Source organism: Triticum aestivum, chromosome 1B (genome assembly GCF_018294505.1).
Source record: "Triticum aestivum cultivar Chinese Spring chromosome 1B, IWGSC CS RefSeq v2.1, whole genome shotgun sequence".
NCBI lineage: Eukaryota > Viridiplantae > Streptophyta > Magnoliopsida > Poales > Poaceae > Triticum > Triticum aestivum.
The window spans coordinates 563,192,177-563,212,037 of NC_057795.1; positions in this window are offsets into that span (position 1 = coordinate 563,192,177).

Here is a 19,861-nt window from a genome sequence, read left to right on the forward strand (position 1 = left end):
TAAAAGTGCGAACAGAAGATATTCCCAAGACAGCCTTCACTTCCAGATATGGACTGTATGAGTTCACAGTAATGCCATTTGGGCTAACCAACGCCCCCGCATATTTTGTTCACCTCATGAACAAAGTATTTATGAAGTATATGGACAAGTTTGTTGTGGTATTCATCGATGATATTCTGATATACTCCAAAACACCAGAAGAGCACCCCCGAGCATCTCAGGATTGTACTCGGAGAACTCAGGAAACATCAACTGTACGCCAAATTCAGCAAATGTGAATTTTGGCTAAGACAGGTGGGTTTTCTAGGCCACGTGCTAACCCAAGAAGGTATTGCAGTAGACCCGAAAAAGGTCAAGGCCGTACTTGGCTGGAAACCACCAGCTAGCGTAACGGACGTACGGAGTTTCTTGGGAATGGCAGGCTATTATCGGAGATTTATTGAAGGATTCTCCACCATAGCAAAGCCAATGATGCAGTTGCTCAAGAAAGACAAGAAGTTTGAATGGACGGAACCCTGTGAGAAAAGCTTCCAAGAGCTGAAAAGGAAATTAAAAACGGCACCAGTATTAATTGTACCAGACATACACAAGAATTTTGAGGTATATTGTGACGCATCCCGGAAAGGCCTCGGATGCATATTGATGCAAGAAGGCAAGGTAGTCGCGTATGTCTCCAGACAACTTCGCAAGCATGAGGAGAATTATCCCACTCATGACTTAGAATTGGCAGCGGTCATCCATGCACTCAAGGAATGGAGACACTTTCTACTTGGAAATCGTTGTGAAATATACACAGACCATAAGAGTCTTAAGTATATTTTCGCACAGCCGGAACTTAATTTACGACAACGATGCTGGTTGGAGTTGGTGAAGGATTATGATGTTGGAATCCACTATCATTCCGGAAAAGCAAATGTTGTGGCAGATGCCTTTGTCGGAATCCCTGCACGGACAACGACAGTGTACCAAATTTGAGGCCAGAATTTCAACATGAATTTGCCAAACTCAATTTAATAATGGTCACCGAAGGCAGTGTGTCGAATTTGGAAATACAGCCTATCCTGATGGAAAAGAATAAGGAGGCTCAGCATGGACACCCCAGCATTGATGGCATAAAAAGGAAAGTGAGTTTGGGCAAGGCCTCAAAATTCAACGTATATGAGCAAGGAATATTGTGGTACGGAGAGAGACTTTGCGTACCAAATATCGAGGACCTCAAACAACAGATTCTGGCTGAAAGCCACATCGCTCCGTATTCAATCCATCCTGGAGGAACAAAAATGTACAAAGACCTTCAGGAAAATTTTTGGTGGCACGGCATGAAGAGAGACATAGCCACGTTCATTGCATGTTGTGACTCTTGTCAACGCATCAAGGCCGAGCACCAGAAACCAGCCGGGCTGTTACAGCCAAACAAGATACCCGAGTGGAAGTGGGACGAGATTGGAATGGATTTCATTGTTGGACTACCACGGTCACGACACGGAAATAATGCCATATGGGTCATCACCGACAGATTAACTAAGGTAGCACATTTTATCCCGGTGAAGACAACTCACACCACTCAGAGACTGGCCAAATTTTATCTTGCCCATATCATCTGCCTGCATGGAGTCCCAAAGACTATCATATCTGACAGAGGCACACAGTTCCTCTCTAGGTTTTGGGATCACCTACAACAGGCACTGGGAACCCAACTAGCATTCAGTACCGCATACCACCCCCAGACTGATGGGCAAACTGAATGCGTAAACCAAATTCTAGAAGACATGCTGAGAGCCTGTGTCCTCACCTACGGAACCAGTTGGGAAGAAATTTTGCCATATGCAGAGTTCGCATACAACAACAGTTATCAAGCCAGCTTGCAAATGGCACCCTTTGAAGCTCTATATGGGAGAAGATGTCGTACCCCGCTTAACTGGTCAGAAACCGGGGACAGCCACATCTTCGGCCCAGATATGCTCAAAGAGGCTGAGGAGAAGGTTAAGACGATTAGAGATCGACTCAAGACAGCTCAAAGTCGGCAAAAGAGTTATTACGATTGAAAGCATTGGGAAATCATTTTTGAACCCGGAGAATTTGTATACCTAAAAGTTTCTCCTATGAGGGGTTTGCAGCGATTCAGGATCAAGGGAAAGCTAGCACCAAGATTCATCGGACCACTCCGTATAGTGGCCCGAAGAGGCACGGTAGCCTACCAGCTGGACCTACCCGAGGATTTATCCGATATCCACAACGTGTTCCACATCTCGCAGTTGAGAAAGTACGTGAGCAACCCAGAGAAGCAAGTATCACATGAAAATATTGACGTGCAACCAGACCTCACCTACCGGGAGCACCCAATAAAAATATTAGAAGAGTCTGAAAGGAGGACCTGACAGAAAACCATCAAGTTTTTCAGAGTTCAGTGGAGCAATCACACCAAGAATGAAGCAACTTGGGAGAGAGAGGATTTTCTTCGGACAGAGCACCCACACCTGTTTAAGGATCAGCTGAAATCTCGGGGACGAGATTTTTCCTAAGGGGGTAGTTGCTGTGACACTCCAAATTTTTTGTGGTTTTTGTTTTCAGCTAGAGCCTTGCTTGGTTTAAAGAAGGTCATATAAACCCATCTTAAAAACCTCACTTCTGAGTTTTCCCTCTAAAAATCTTTTCCTGGATTTAGTTTCTTCTAAAAAGAAAACCTCTTTTGGTTTTGGGCTTTTCTTTGGTTTTGATCCATTCTTGTTTTACCATGCCTCTTGTGGTCAAATTCTCCCAAAACCCCTCCTTCGACTTTGGGACAACCCAAACATTCTGTCCCAACTAGTTAAATCCATTTTTGGATTCTATCTCATTTATTTATTTTCCCAAAACAATTCTGTCCTTTATTTTGAGCCTAGGTAATTTGCAAAGCAAGTACCTTAATGCCTTTGAACTTTGCTCTCACCCCAACTCCTCTGGATAGTCCTTAGCACCCAGAACCTAGAACCATGAAGATCCACTCCTCTCCTTTTCAAAATTTTCAAAATTCACCCTCTGCAAGTTTGGACCAGATTTGTAAAGTTTGGTGAAATACATATCTCCACTTCTCCAAAAATTCCACCAAAATTTAGGCAACCCAATGAGAAACCACTCCACCAAAAACCAGCTCAAGGAAAAATCCCCACATGCCAAAATCATTCTGTCGAACACCTGACCTACACTATTACTGTACATCTTTAGAAATTCAGTAAGTTTAGTGTCGTTTCTTTGTCAGAGTTCAGTCACGCGCCGAATGTGCGCCTGGCGCGTTGTGCACGGCTCCTCCTCCCTGTCCGGAGCACCACACGCGCGCTTGGCTCGTTCCTGGCGTCAGTGGCACCCTGGCCCGCTTGCACCGGCGTGTTCCGCGGCGGCAGAACCCCGTGGCGGCTGACAGGGGGGCACCCTGCGGCACAACGCTGTTCGGCACCGCCCAAACCGCCTGAGAGCTCCGCGTGGCCATCTCCCTTGCCAGCGCACACATGCAGCACCGTCGCCGTGGCCTGGCACGCTCAGGGCGGGCTCTCTGCCGCCGACGTGCCATGCGGCCGTTCCGTCGGGGACAGGCCGTAACCACCCTTGCCATACTGAGTTAGGCACTAGAATGGAACCAGTACTCCGTCTAGTCGATGCTCAAGCCCTTAAACCAACCGTCCAGCCACAGCGCCGCCGTAATCGCTCGCCAGACTTATCCCGTACGCGACAACCGCCTCGGGCCGGCTATAAATAGCGCCTCCGAGCTCGCTCTCGCCCCCGCACAACTCCACTACCTCACCAGACCCCGCCCAGCCACTGGAAGAGCCTTGAGGGGCCCTTCTTCCTCAACTCCGGCCACCTCCGTCCGCTTCGGACTCCGGCAGCGTTCTCTCCGGTGAGAACTCCTCCACTGCCCTAGTCTTGCCCGTAGTCTCATGGCACCTCTAGGAGACTAACTCCCACTCCAATTTGACCCCCGCAACTCTCTCCGGTGAAGTCCACGACTACCCAAACCACCGTTCGCCGGAGCAAGGGCCGCCATCGACACAGTGCCCGCCGGCGACCACCACCACCACCCACCAACGCGGAAGGACGTACTGAACACGAAGGTACCACCCGATCCCCTTGCCTCGCCGTGGATCACCGCATCTCTCGGGCGCCGTCGAGCCCTGTCTCCCTCATTTGAATATTCAAACCTGACGGGTGGGACCCACCTGTCAGTCTCTCAGTCTTTTCTTTTAAACGAATCGTTTTCTGGACTTTTCTGCAGAACCCCCTAAGAGTTTTCTGTTTCATTACAGAAATGTCCCTGGATCAAAACCCTTATAACTTCTAAATAGAAAAGGATTTTTGTTTGATTCTTTTTCTGTTCTCTTTGAAATTTTTTCTAGTTTTTTAGCAAATTTTTTGAGTAATTATTTGGATTACTTTTTGTGCACCTCGCTGTATTTACATTACATACGTATTTTTCTTATACCGTAGATATCGGAGGAGGTGACGGAGCCGCGAACTTCACCCAGTTAGACTCCGACTACTCCGAACCAGGCAAGCATGTTTGAACTCTTAATATGATGAGTGTTTGTTGCATGTTTGCATTTAGGAGTTTCATGGCATGTTTTTGAACATTTCTTTGAATGTTATACTTCATGCACAGAAGTGGAAAGTAAGTTTCGGAAAACCATATGTTGTTGGATACATATTTGCATGGCCATGTGCTGGCATGAGGATGGGTAAGATGGCAGTGTTGTGGCATGCCAGTCTTACGCCAGTCTATTTGACATCAGTGTCATCGTGAATCAAATCACATTCCCATTCATTTCCATTCCTGTACTGCCACATGTTTTCCGCAAGGAATATGGCTTAGTAAGTTGCAAACCGTTTTTCCTGGTACACACCAAATAGAGAGGCCGGGATGAGGGTTCCATGGCCCTGGATGAAAGCCCGTCATCCGGTCAGGGGGCATGGGTGTTTCCGGTTGGGACCGAGAGGGGGGCACCCCTTAGAGCGCGCGTATAGAAATTTGATCCCATGCTATTCGAGGTTGTGACCTCCCCGTCTCAAAGTTTTTATTGGACGTTGTCTAGGGTGATTCCTGGCATCGTGAGGTGGAATGGGTGTGTACTGGTTAAATGTGTTTCTACCGAAATACCATAAAAGGAACTAGTCCTTAGTGGCTACAGAAATCCGTTGGCTGTGGTCAGTTAGTACAAACTCTGCAGAGTCACAAACCCTCTAAATCATCTTGTACATGTCCAAGTACTGTGTTCATCTTATCTTGTCAGATATCAGCCTCAGTGACAAAACCTGGTAGACTACATGGCTTTTAAATCCGAATAAAAGTTTATTCTTGTGGATGGACTAACCCGTTATTTACTGTTGATATATGCCCTTCCTGTGATGTCGCTCAGACGTCCGACTGTGGCATACTCGTTATTTATTGTTGATATAAGCCCTTTCTGTGATGTCGCTCAGACGTCCGACTGTGGCATTTCTTTTACAAGCCCTTTCTGTGATGTCGCTCAGACGTCCGACTGTGGCATTTCTTTTACAAGCCCTTTCTGTGATGTCGCTCAGACGTCCGACTATGGCATTTCTTTTACAAGCCCTTTCTGTGATGTCGCTCAGACGTCCGACTGTGGCATTTCTTTTACAAGCCCTTTCTGTGATGTCGCTCAGACGTCCGACTATGGCATTTCTTTTACAAGCCCTTTCTGTGATGTTGCTCAGACGTCCGACTGTGGCATTTCTTTTACAAGCCCTTTCTGTGATGTCGCTCAGATGTCCGACTGTGGCATTTCTTTTACAAGCCCTTTCTGTGATGTCGCTCAGACGTCCGACTGTGGTATTTCTTTTACAAGCCCTTTCTGTGATGTCGCTCAGACGTCCGACTGTGGCATTTCTTTTATAAGCCCTTTCTGTGATGTCGCTCAGACGTCTGAGTGTGGCATTTCTTTTATAAGCCCTTTTTGCGATGTCGCACAGACGTCTGACTATGGCATTTCTTTTATAAGCCCTTTATGTGGTGTCGCTTAGACGCCCGACTGCGGCATGAGCTTTATTTGTTTACCTTTCGAGGCGTCGCTCCAGACACCCGATCGGTTTTTGGTTATTTATTTTAATTATCAGTCGTGCAAAAACTTTATTATTGGGATGAGCATCACTATTTTGCTCATGATACATTCATGCATGCATTTTTTATATCTTTTGTCCGAACTGTCTTGCGAGTACTTTCAAAGTACTCACCTGGCTTGTTGATTTGGCTAGATGTTGATGAAGGCGATCTCATGGATGAAGAGTTCGACAGCGAGTTCGACGCCTAGATGAGTCCCAGTCAGTCCCGTGCGATCCTGCATTTGGTCACTGTATTATATCCGCTTCCGCCACCCCAGAAATAAATTCATCGAGCCTCACTTCGATGCTCGATGAGCTGCCAGTTAGGAGTCAAGTTATCCACCGCCACTTTTATCTTGAGCTAGTAGCATGTCACCACACCCCTGTGTCATAACCGCCCTTATGTAAGATATTGGCGAGTTTGTAATAAATTGTTGAGTAGTCTCAGCTCAACCCTGTAATATATTTAATGCTACTGGTCCTCTGTTTATCAAGCATTTGTCTACCAGTGAGGATAACTTTTCCTATACTGGGATCTAAAGATTGATTTTCTCAATAAGTATTTTATTGAAAAACCGGTCGTGACAATGAGCACGGCCCTGTCTACTTGGAGAAGCGCGGTGAAGAGAATGATTGATAAAGGTGATAGTTATGAGAAGATCAAGGCGAAAAATCCTTCGATCAACGAAGATGACTACAAGGAGTTCAAGATCAAGTGCGAGAGCAGTGCAACCTCCGAATCAAGTCAGTGGGGGAAAGAAATGCGGGAGTTGAACTTAGGGGAACACAAACTCGGTCCCGGCGGTTATAGAGTGGCGGAGCCTATATGGGACAAGGAGGACGTGGAGCGTGCCGAGCAAGGCCTACCGCCCAGCTTCGAGAAATATAGCGGTGACAAGCAGACCAGGAACTTTGTCAGGGCCCGGTATAAGGAGGACCCGATAACAAAGGAGCTTACCATGGATCCGAAGACCAGGGCGCTTGAGCTTGTTCTGGTAAGGAATACACCCCCGCGTAATTAGCTCCATATTTCTAAATGGTTCACGTTCCTTCCGCAGGACACTAAAAGCAGTAGCGCGGGGTCGTCTCAGTGCTCCCCTTTCGACACCCCTTTAAATAGGGCGTTGAACGTAATGGAAAACAAGGATAAGCTCAGTAAGCCGATGTCAGCTGGTCGTGTGGCCGGCAAAGGCTTGTCCACAAAATGGTCATCATACTATACCGCTGGTGGGCGAAAGGAGAAAAAGACCAGCTCAGAAAGCCAGACGCGCGAGGTTGAAGCACTCAAGGCACAAGTGGCGCGGATTCCGGACCTTGTCCAAGAGCAAGTGGAACAACAACTGGGAACGGAGCTCAACGCCATGGTGCCTACATTGATTCGTGGGCTGACGACGTGGATTGCGGGCGGCCAACAGGGGCCTCCCCCGGTTCCCAGCTTCATGGCCCGCAAATCGCACAACGCGCAGGCGGCGCCATCGGTGTCTCCGGCGGTGCCATTGGTGTCTCCGGCGGAGGCGGTATTCGTGGCTCCGGCGCCGGCACGGGCATTGGAGCTTAATGCACCAGGGTGTACGCCGGCCGGCACCTCGCCAGCAAGCGCCCCTCCGTCAGTTGCACGCCCGCCATTGGCGGTGCCTCGACATTAGCCGATCTCGACGGCATCATGGTAACTAAGCCTCTCGGCCGATGACTTCATCTCCTTGCCTTTGACTGGGCATCCCTGATGCCCTACATGTTTTCGCAGGGCGCCGCCGATGTTCCTTGCACTCTTCTGCACTTTGTGGGCGGCGAGTTGGTCGATGTCGCCAAGGGAAGAATCGTTCAACCGGGCAACCCCATGTTCCACGGTAATCCGATGCCACCCACAGTGTATAGGGTTGAAGTGGTTCGGGTGCTGCCAGGCTGCGACAAGCTGTTACCTCCGATTCGACCCGCTGGGGCCGACGAAGAAGATGAGATGACCCTCAACGCCTGCGTAAACTGGCCCTTGCTTTGGCCGAAGAGCCAGATTTGTTTGGGGGCGGGGGACACCACCCCACAGACAAGACCGCCAGTCCTGCCGGCGCCAAGCCATGGCAAGAACGCCGCAACGCTACCAGACCTACCGGACATACCTATGTCGGACATCCCTATGGCACAGGATCCGGACATCCCTATGGCACAGGATCTGGACGACGACGACAACGTCGATGGTACATTTACCAAAGTCGATAAGTACTTTGCCGAACATGGGTACGCTGACGAGTTCTGTGGGCCTCTTTCTCAAGAACCCAATCGAGACGACCGCGATCTAGCTGGTACGGCGGAGAAATCCAATTGCAGCAGGCGTCGTCTGGCATTCAGTTCTCAGGAGACGCCTCCAGCTCCCGCCTTCACCAAGCCACAGATAGCTGAGGTGCGAAATATTATTAGCCCCCACACGATCAAGATGTCCGTCTGTGAGCAGAACTCAGTCCCATTAAAGGAGATCAAGAAGAAGGGACAGAAACGAAAGACTAACAAGGGCGCCGGTGCGAGCCAGCCTGCACCGAGTTCGATCCGTGCTCAGGACGGGCCACCTTCACCTAAGGATATTTCGAGGAGGGTGCATGTGGCGGGTAGGGTGATGCTACCGCCAAATATGCTCAATGTGGCGGGTAGTGTTCTTTCTTTGGAGAAGCGGCGTCTCAGAGAGAATGATGTGGCATACCCGGTTTTTGTGGCCAAGGTGCCAGAGGGCAAGGGCTTTGTGGATGGCGACATCGGGGGTACGATCGTCCTGCGGTTTGATGACATCTTTGCTATGTTTAACCTTCATCCGCTGCACTACACCTTCGTTCAGTTGTTTTCGCTGAGTATGGAGATGCGGATCATTAGAGACAAGACCCCGGACATCGTGATAGTCGACCCCTTCTATATGTGTGCCAAGCACTTGAGCAGCGCTGGGGACCGCCAAGTTGCGAGTTCACACCTCGAAGGCGTCATTCTGGCAAACCCAGATAAGGATAACTTCCTTGTGGCTTACTTTCCCGAGTAAGTCATCCCTTAACCGCCCCATAACATATGATTTCTTAGATTTTGATCGTTCTTTTTTTTCTAACATTCCGTGTTCTGTGTAGTGACACACATTGCACACTCATCCTCTTAAGCCTGAAATATTCCATGGCCATGTATTTCGACCCGAACCGTAACTCCAAGATAGACTACACAAATGTCAAGAAGGTTCTTGATGATGTTCTCCCCGGCTATGCCAAATCTAGAGGCACCTTCACCAGGGCAGTTCGTAAGTACAGCAAGCACACCTTCTCACAGAATATGAAGTTCTGCTGCGTCAAGCAGCCGCCTGGCGGTCAGAAGGATGCCTACTATGCCCTCCATCACATGCGGGCGATCGTAAGGGACCATCATCACCTTCTGCTACCAGATAATCTCAAAGATTGGGCCGTGAGCTTGTCGGCAATGCAGGACACGGACCTCAGACAAGAATTCTTTCGCATCCTGTCAGAGTTTGCGGACATCATCCATCAAGATGTCCTTCATACCTCGGGGTAGTTCTTCCTCAGATATCAACCGTCCAACAGTGAGATAGATGGAATGCTACAAATGCAGGGTGACAACGACCGCGATTTCATGACCATCACGACAGATGACGGCTTCATCCACGCTCCTGTCCGATGAGTCGAGTCGAAAGTAGTGATGTGTAGTTCTGAAACATTGATTGGCTCATGTTGTAATTAAACTTTAATGAATCTATATGTCTCTTTGGTTTGGACAGTCGTTCAACTTAGATGTAATCGATGCTATTTATTAGTAGGACCATGAATCGTGCTATTAATGTCTTGCTTTTCTCTTCCGATCCTTTTGTTGCATACTTACATATTGCTTATGTATTGTCTGTTGTTTGGCTGGTGCATAGAGATGCCGTCATATGTCATGTACAAGGGTAAGGTTCCCGGAGTCTACGACGACTGGGAGGAGTGTCGGAGACAGGTTCACCGTTTCAGCGGTAACAGTTACGAAGGGTACACCACTAGGGCGGAGGCCGAATCTAGATACGCCCGCTATCTAGCGGGAGAGAGGAGGGAGCATTGGAGGAACCGGATGAAGACCAGTTTGATCACGATGATGCTCATTGTGATGACCGCAGCTCTCTTCTATGTGATGGTAGTTTAGATGATCGATATCGACTTGTAATGTGAAGACAAACTCGATACTCGCGGTCTTGAGACTTGTAATGTTTTATCTTTGTTTGGTCTTTTGAATTCGGAGACTAATATGATGAATTGTATTCAGGGACTAACCTTTTATTGTATTCAATGAATCTGCTGTTGCTGTGTGCTCCTGTCTATATTTTGTCCAATAATATATTTTGTAACCTGTGCAAAAATCAGAAAAGTAAAAAAAAACAAATATTCATACTAATGGCGCATCACCTCCAGGTGCGCCATTAGTATGCCAAATGATACTAATGGCGCATCACCACAGAGTGCGCCATTAGTATGACAAAGCACATGGTTACGTATGGCCCTCCTGGAGGCATACTAATGGGGCATGGTGTTACATACTAATGGCGCACTGCTTGGTGCGCCATTAGTAAAAAATACTAGTGGCGTGGTACTAATGGCGCACCGGTAGTGCTCCATTAGTAGGCAAAACCGGTGCGCCATTAGTAGGCCTTTTCTTAGTAGTTCTACGACCATTTCGTCTAAAGAAATTACGACCTTTCTGACCAAAATGGTCGTTATAATTTACGGTTTGGAGCCTCCCGAATAGCTTATCACCAGTTGGCCTAAAATGGTCGTAGATTTACGACCATTTCTTCCAGGATCACTGACAGAAGGTCGCAAGTTGACATATTTCTTGTAGTGACTGAGGTGCATGTATAACAAGATAGTAACATAGTCATCATGATGAAATGAAACATACAAAGAGCACATGTAGCGTGTAAAGAGGATAAGCAGGCAGAAGAAAAGGCGACTGAAGAAATATTATTGAGGAAATTGAGAAAGTCGTCAGTCAAAGTCTTCAAACAGTAACTATCAATTTCATCAACACCTGAGCGAGGAAATAAAAGGGTTGAGGAAATAGAACCAGTAGCTCAGTGAAGACAGTGATTTGGTAGACCAGTTCCAACTGCTGTTACAGTTGTACAACTGGTTAGAGCGGATTCACTAGTAGAAGACAGGGCTTTGGTCCAAGCAGGGAGAGCCCATTAATCTCGATTCACTCATGAACCGGGAACCATGGGGGCACAGGTCCCAGTTCGTGAGGCCAGGGGGCCGACCGGGCCTCGTGGGGCATTGGTCCCGGTTCCAAGCATGAACCAGGACAAATGTGCCTCGCTCCTGGCCCACCACCATTGGTCCCGGTTGGTGTCTTGAACCAAGACCAATGGTAGTCCTTTAGTCCCGGTTCTAGCCATGAACAGGGACCAATGGGATGCCTATTTATACCCCTTGCCTGTGAGCAGAGCAGTGGAGTGCTCTGCTTTATTTGCGAGAGGTGTGTTGTGCTCTAGCTCACCTCCTATGCACATGAAGTGTTCGATGAAATGCCCGAGCCACACTTAAGCTTTCTCCTCTTGAAGCTCCTTGTCCAAGCTGCATTTTCCTCAAGATTTGTCTAGGTTAGGCTATCCGTCCTCTCCCGTTCCCGTCATCGCCGCCGTCGATCGCCCACTCCGATCTCGTTGAAGGTACCACCGTGGTGAGCCTCTTATTCTTATCTTTTTTCTAAAAGAAAAGGTTCTTACTTGTATGGGTTAGATAGAAACTTGTGTAGTTTTCTTACTTATTATTGTTTGTTATTATATAGTGCAATGGTTTTGGTATCCGCCTCCGTCGGCCCTCGTCCTGTCTATGATTCGGATGTGGTATATATATATATATTATCTTTTATAACTATTAGTTTCATTTAATGTTTATGACAATTATGCCGAGCAACGTGACATAGATTTTTTTATCTAGGAGGTATGTGAACCGGAAATTCCCACCGACCCTATTGTCGAGAGGTTAAATTTAGTTGAAGAAGAAAACAATTACTTGAAGGAAAAATTAAAAAAATTGAGGAGGAGAAGATGATATTAGAGTTGCATGTTGCGGATGTCGTTGATGATCACAAGATCAAGATGGATGCAATGCGCTTGAAGATTAGAAATATTAGGAAATATGCCATTCATACTAAGGCTTGGTATCATTATGCCGTTGGATCAATTGTTACCTTAGTTGCGATTGTGATCGTATTTGTTGTTGCATTGAAATGTTTTAGATAGTTTCAATGTATGGTTTAATTAGATGCTCTGGAGAGCTATATGTTGTTCAATGAGAACTATGTATGTACTTTGGTTTTAAGGTGATGATGAACTTCTATTAATTTGGTCACTTCTATATACATGATGTTCGATAATGGTTTTTGACACACTTAATTATATATAATGCACGCAGATGAACCGGAAATGGATGTACGGTCACAGACGCACCTCCGAGTACATTAAGGGCGTGCATAATTTTCTCGAAGTGGCTGAGGCAAACAAGAAGAGTGGTTTTATGTGTTGTCCATGCCCTATCTGTGGGAATACGAACTCTTACTCTGATCGGAAAATCCTTCACAGCCACCTGCTTTATAAGGGTTTCATGTCACACTATAATGTTTGGACCAAGCACGGAGAAACAGGGGTTATGATGGAAGACAGCGAAGAAGAAGAGGATGATGACAACTATGTGCCCCCTGAATACAATAATGCTGCAGTGGGGGAAGCTGAAGATCAAGAGGAACCAGACGATGTGCCCGATGATGATCTTCACCGGGTCATTGTTGATGCAAAGAGACAGTGCACGATACGTCTCCAACGTATCTATAATTTATGAAGTATTCGTGCCATGTCTACAATAGTTTTATATGATTTTGGTATGATTTGATTCGAACTAACCCGGACTGGCGCTGTTTTCAGCAGAACTACCGTGGTGTTGTTTTTGTGCAGAAATAAAAGTTCTCGGAATGCGCTGAAAATCAACGGAGATTGTTTTGGGAAAATATAAAAAATACGGGACCAAAAAACTACCGGAGGGGAGTCCCGTGGGCTCCATGAGGGTGGGGGCGCGCCCTTGTGCCTCATGGACTCCCTATGGGGCCCCTTGACTTGTCCTCGACGCCAACCTCTTCTATAAATACCCAAACCTCCAGAAAATAACCTAGATCGGAAGTTCCGCTGCTGCAAGCCTTTTGTAGCCACGAGAAATCAATCTAGGACCTCTCTGGCACCCTGCCGGAGGGGGCCATCATGACCAGAGGCCATGGGGAAGGATCTCGAAGGGGCCATCATCGACATGAAGGCCATGAACCAGAGGGGGAACCTCTCCCCATCCAAGGGGGAGGCCATGGAGGAGGAAGCACAAGGGGTAGAACCTCTCCTCCTATCTCTCGGTGGCGCCAGAGTGCTATCGGGAGGGGAATCATCGCCGCGGTGATCGTCTTCATCCCACTACACGGTCCACTCTTCCGCACCCCGCTGTAATCCCTACTTGAACGTGGTGATTTATGCCACATATTATGATCCAATGATGTGTTGCCATCCTATGATGTTTTGAGTAGATATCCTTTGTCTTTGGGTTGATTGATGCTCTAGAGTTGGTATGAGTTGTATGTTTTATTTTGGTGCTGTCCGGTTGTGTCCTCCGTGTCACGCAAGCGTGAGGGATTCCCGCTGTAGGTTGTTGCAATGCGTTCATGATTTACTTATAGTGGGTTGCTTGAGTGACAGAAGCATAAACACGGATAAGTGGGTCACGGTGTATGGGAATAAAGGGGACTTGATATGTTAATGCTATGGTTGGGTTTTACCTTAATGATCTTTAGCAGTTGCGGATGCTTGCTAGAGTTCCAATCATAAGTGCATGTGATCCAAGAATAGAAAGTATGTTAGCTTATGCCTCTCCCTCATATGGAATTGCAATAGTGATTACCGGTCTTGTTAACAATTGCCTAGGATAATTCCGCACACCAACCCAACATTATTCCACACTAGCTATTTATAATATTTAGTAATATATTCTAACTTTATGTTAACATCACCTACTTTTATATTTTAGCTCTCTGATATCATACAAAGTTATCCTCTTCATACCCACAACATAGTTTTATTTCTCGTTTCTAGTTGGAAGCAAACGTTCGATGTACGTAGAGTCGTATCAGTGGCAGATAGGACTTGAGAGAATATTTATCTTACCTTTAGCTCCTTGTGGGTTCGACACTCCATGCTTATCACTTCCACCTTTCAAAATTGGTACGATGATTATGTGCACTTGGGGAATATCAGTGCGAAAGTGTAAAGGAGAAGCTGAAGTTTGATCGCATGTTAAAGGATCACAAAAAAGGGTTGTACCCCAATTGCGAAGATGGAAACACAAAGCTCGGTACCACACTAGAATTGCTGCAGTGGAAGATAGAGAATAGTGTACCTGACAAAGGATTTAAGAAGCTACTAAAAATATTGAAGAAGAAGCTTCCAAATGATAACGAATTTCTCAATAGTACATATGCAACAAAGAAGGTTGTATGCGCTTTATGATTGGAGGTGCAGAAGATACATGCATGCCCTAATGACTGCATCCTCGATCGCACCAGGACAACGAATTGCTCGACAGTATGTACGCAACAAAGAAGGTTGTATGCCCTTTACAATTGGAGGTGCAGAAGATACATGCATGCCCTAATGACTGCATCCTCGATCGTGGTGCGTATGAGGATTTGAACACATGCCCGGTATGCGGTGCATTGCAGTATAAGATCAAACGAGATGACCCTGGTGAAGTTTACGACGAGCGCCCCTGGAAGAGGGTTCCTGCCAAGGTGATGTGGAATGCTCCTATAATACCACGGTTGAAACGTCTGTTCAGAAACAAAGAGCACCCAAGTTCATGCAATGGCACAGAGAGAACCCTAAGAATAGAGGGAAGTTGAGAGCACCCGCTGACGGGTCGCAATGGAGAAAAATTGAGAGAAATTACTAGTTGGACTTTGCAGGTTATGCAAGGAATGTATGGTTTGGTTTAAGTGTGGATGGCATTAATCCTTTTGGAGAGCAGAGCAGCAATCACAACACCTGGCCTATGACTCTATGTATCTATAACCTTCTCCTTGGTTGTGCATGAAGCGGAAGTTCATTATGATGCCAGTTCTCATCCAAGGCCCTAAGCAACCCGGAAACGACATTGATGTGTACCTAAGGCCATTAGTTGAAGAACTTTTACAACTAGGGAATGGAAACGAATTACGTGTGTGGGATGAGCACAATTTTGCAGGAATTTGACCTACATGCGTTGCTATTTGTAACCATCAATGATTGGCCTGCTCTCAGTAACCTTTTAGGATAGACAAACAAAGGATACCACGCATGCACGCACTATTTAGTGTTGGGGAACGTAGTAATTTCAAAAAAATTCTTACGCACACGCAAGATCATGGTGATGGCATAGCAACGAGAGGGGAGAGTGTGTCGCGACCGACTTTCCGGGAAATAAATTTCCAGAAAAGACCGTCGTGCTCATCAGCCCCAGGATTACTGTTAGCTGATGAGGCTCCAACTTCATACAGAAATTCCAAGCAACATACAAAATATGCAGTACAAGACCATTCTGGCCTGTGAGTACAACAAATGGTTTCTAGTGGTTGATGGCGGAAGCGGGTTGTGAAGCATCAGTGTCTATGGGACTCCATTTCCCACGGGAACAGCTGACCAGGTTAATTCCTATCTTCGCGAGGCTGCTATCTCCATTGCTTAGGTTCCGGGCTGTCATCGCGTCACTCCTCTCCGTGCAGGAAAATCTGGCCAAGACAATAGCGAGGGACAAGCCAGTGAGTACTTTGAATGTACTCGCAAACATTTTGAACACAGGTATAATATAACAATGATGTGCCAAAAATATTTTTTTATGCTCATGACGTCAGTCATAATAGGTGAATGAAACTCTGATGCGTGCAAGCAAGTTATTCATAAAACTGCAATAACATGGTAGTATAAAAACTTATGAAAACAAATAACAAGCAATGCCACAGTCGGGCGTCTGAGCGACGCCACATAAAGGGCTTTAAAAGAAATGCCACAGTCGGGCGTCTGAGCGACACCACATAAAGGGCTTTAAAAGAAATGCCACAGTCGGGCGTCTGAGCGACGCCACAAAAAGGGCTTTAAAAGAAATGCCACAGTCGGGCGTCTGAGCGACGCCACATAAAGGGCTTTAAAAGAAATGCCACAGTCGGGCGTCTGAGCGACACCACATAAAGGGCTTTAAAAGAAATGCCACAGTCGGGCGTCTGAGCGACGCCACAAAAAGGGCTTTAAAAGAAATGCCACAGTCGGGCGTCTGAGCGACGCCACATAAAGGGCTTTAAAAGAAATGCCACAGTCGGGCGTCTGAGCGACACCACATAAAGGGCTTTAAAAGAAATAATCATAGTGAATATCCCGGAGGTAGAACCATCCCAGAGATACTCGGTAATAATATCACGGGTTAGTCAATAATAATAATAATCATAGATATCACAAGTCACGCGTAGTAATTCCATTTCTGGTTAACCGTTTCACCTCCGAAGACCGACAATAAGACCGACACCTGACCCATCCCAGACTGTAATCCTTAACCATGGACACGGCTATTCAAATAGGTTTATTCTCTGCAGAGGGTGTACTCTTTACCCACGAGTAACGGATTTCTTTAGTCCATCGGGACTAATTCCGTCTACAGTCTTTTTGTTGAAAACACACCTAACTTGCACACACCAGCTTATCACACACGTGCCTGGAATCACCCACGACACCTGTTAAGCAAACTCTAAGTGGGGATGCTACAACCTCGCGTAGCATGGGATCAAATTTATATCGCGCGCTCTAAGGGGTGGCCTCCCCTCTCGGTCCCAACCGGAAACACCCATGCTCCCGGACCAGGTGGCCTGCCTACCAGTTACAACCGGTATCTTCCACCATGGCCTCTCTGTACGGTGTGTGCTAGAAAGAGGTTGACAACTTACTGAACCGTACTCTTCTTGCTGTAGAGACGAGTGGTAGTACGAAACAAGTATGGGGGTTACTGGAACAAGACTCGATCTACGGTCGACTTAGGAGGTTCAAGTATTCCCTGCATGATTAGTATAACAAATATATATCATCAAACAGAGTCACCACTCATATCACCTTACCATGCCATACCAGACAGAACCGTCCCGACGGAGACCGGCGACACTCATACCTACCCAAGGCAGAGGTTTTCCCCGGGTTCCTGCCGGTATGCATGTAAAGCTCATGAGGGTGATTATCATCACAAGTGTGTCCATTACCAACAGCATGGAAATCAGTAACATGCACCCATGCATATGATCATATCACATGAAATAACAAGTCCTTCGAAATGCGGTGGAGTTATAAATGCATCAATGATCACTCCTAAAATATTATGCCGGGGTTCAGAATGCTTGCGTTCAATGTGTGGAAAGGCAGGGTGCTTTCCAAACTTTTGAAAGTTTCTTCTCTCTCCCAAAAATCCTATCTGAAAATATATTTGAATTAACACATATTTCAAAAACATAACCAAAAAGTTGTTTGAATTATTTTTTTAATAAATCTTAAAATAAACTAGATCAAATTTGAAGAAGGTAGGAAAAAGAATCAACTCATTTGGACTTATATTTAAAAAGTTATAGCCAGTCAAAGATTTGGTCAAAATCTGTTTTTAAAATAAAATAGAAAAAGAAAACGTTTCAGATAGAAATACGCCTTCGGTACAGAGGAGGCGTACTTGAGGCTTTACGCCTCCACTTAACCACGCGGACGGCGCGGGGTGTCACTGACAGTGGGCCTGCCTGGCCCACTGGTCAGGTTCGACCAGTCACCGCGCGTCGTCTCCCTCCTTTGCCCGAGCGGAGCGGGGCTCCGGCGATCGTTGCCGGCGTTTGGCTGCTCCTCGCGGGCCCCCAAGGGTGGGGATGGATCCGCAAGGTTGAGGCGATCCTCCCGGTAGTCGCTGGGTCGGCGGGGACGGCGTGAGCTGTCGGCGGCGAGCTCCTCGGCGGAGGGAAGCTTCGGGGAAAAGTGGTTTCAGGGCGGCGGTGGTTCTCGATCGAAATGGAGTAGGGGGAAGGTTTACGGGAGGATGAGGGGGTTCTTGGTGGAGAGAACGGAGGGTGGGAGGCCCTGGTGGTGCCGAATTGGCCGGGGCAGTGGTGGCGGCTGCCGTTGCCAGAGATGGGGATGAAGACCTTCCCCGAGTCGATTGGCTGCCATGGGAGGACTAGGGGAGCACTCTAAGGCTTCCTGCGTGCCCGGGGTGGCTCGGGACCTCCTCTTATAGCCCGTCGAGGTCGGTTCCGCGGCGGCCGGATAAGCTCTCCGGCGAACCGCCTCGCTGTAGCTTGCAGGGCAACGTGGCGCGGCTGGGGATGACGACAAGAGCTAGTGGACGAGAGGGCACTGCTCTAGGGGCCAGGTGGCGAGCCGGGGTGGCTTGGGCGGCGCTGCATGGCGCAGGGCTGTCGGGCGGCGGTGGCGGCTAGTGTTTGGCCTGCCGGGCGCGGCGGGGGCTGCTTGGCGCGTTGCTGCGAGGAGGGGAGCGCGTGGCGTGGTGCTGCAGAGCGGGCCAAAGCCGTGGGGGCCAGCGTGTCGGCTCGGGCACGCGGCTGCAATACGCGCGCTCTGGGCGCATCCAGTGGACGCACACCAGGTGTTCGACACAATGCCGAGGCATGCTACAGGTCGCAGGTGAGGATGGGATTTACCAGAAGAGCACCCCCGAGCATCTCAGGATTGTACTCGGAGAACTCAGGAAACATCAACTGTACGCCAAATTCAGCAAATGTGAATTTTGGCTAAGACAGGTGGGTTTTCTAGGCCACGTGCTAACCCAAGAAGGTATTGCAGTAGACCCGAAAAAGGTCAAGGCCGTACTTGGCTGGAAACCACCAGCTAGCGTAACGGACGTACGGAGTTTCTTGGGAATGGCAGGCTATTATCGGAGATTTATTGAAGGATTCTCCACCATAGCAAAGCCAATGACGCAGTTGCTCAAGAAAGACAAGAAGTTTGAATGGACGGAACCCTGTGAGAAAAGCTTCCAAGAGCTGAAAAGGAAATTAAAAACGGCACCAGTATTAATTGTACCAGACATACACAAGAATTTTGAGGTATATTGTGACGCATCCCGGAAAGGCCTCGGATGCATATTGATGCAAGAAGGCAAGGTAGTTGCGTATGTCTCCAGAAAACTTCGCAAGCATGAGGAGAATTATCCCACTCATGACTTAGAATTGGCAGCGGTCATCCATGCACTCAAGGAATGGAGACACTTTCTACTTGGAAATCGTTGTGAAATATACACAGATCATAAGAGTCTTAATTATATTTTCGCACAGCCGGAACTTAATTTACGACAACGATGCTGGTTGGAGTTGGTGAAGGATTATGATGTTGGAATCCACTATCATTCCGGAAAAGCAAATGTTGTGGCAGATGCCTTTGTCGGAATCCCAGCACGGACAACGACAGTGTACCAAATTTGAGGCCAGAATTTCAACATGAATTTGCCAAACTCAATTTAATAATGGTCACCGAAGGCAGTGTGTCGAATTTGGAAATACAGCCTATCCTGATGGAAAAGAATAAGGAGGCTCAGCATGGACACCCCAGCATTGATGGCATAAAAAGGAAAGTGAGTTTGGGCAAGGCCTCAAAATTCAACGTATATGAGCAAGGAATATTGTGGTACGGAGAGAGACTTTGCGTACCAAATATCGAGGACCTCAAACA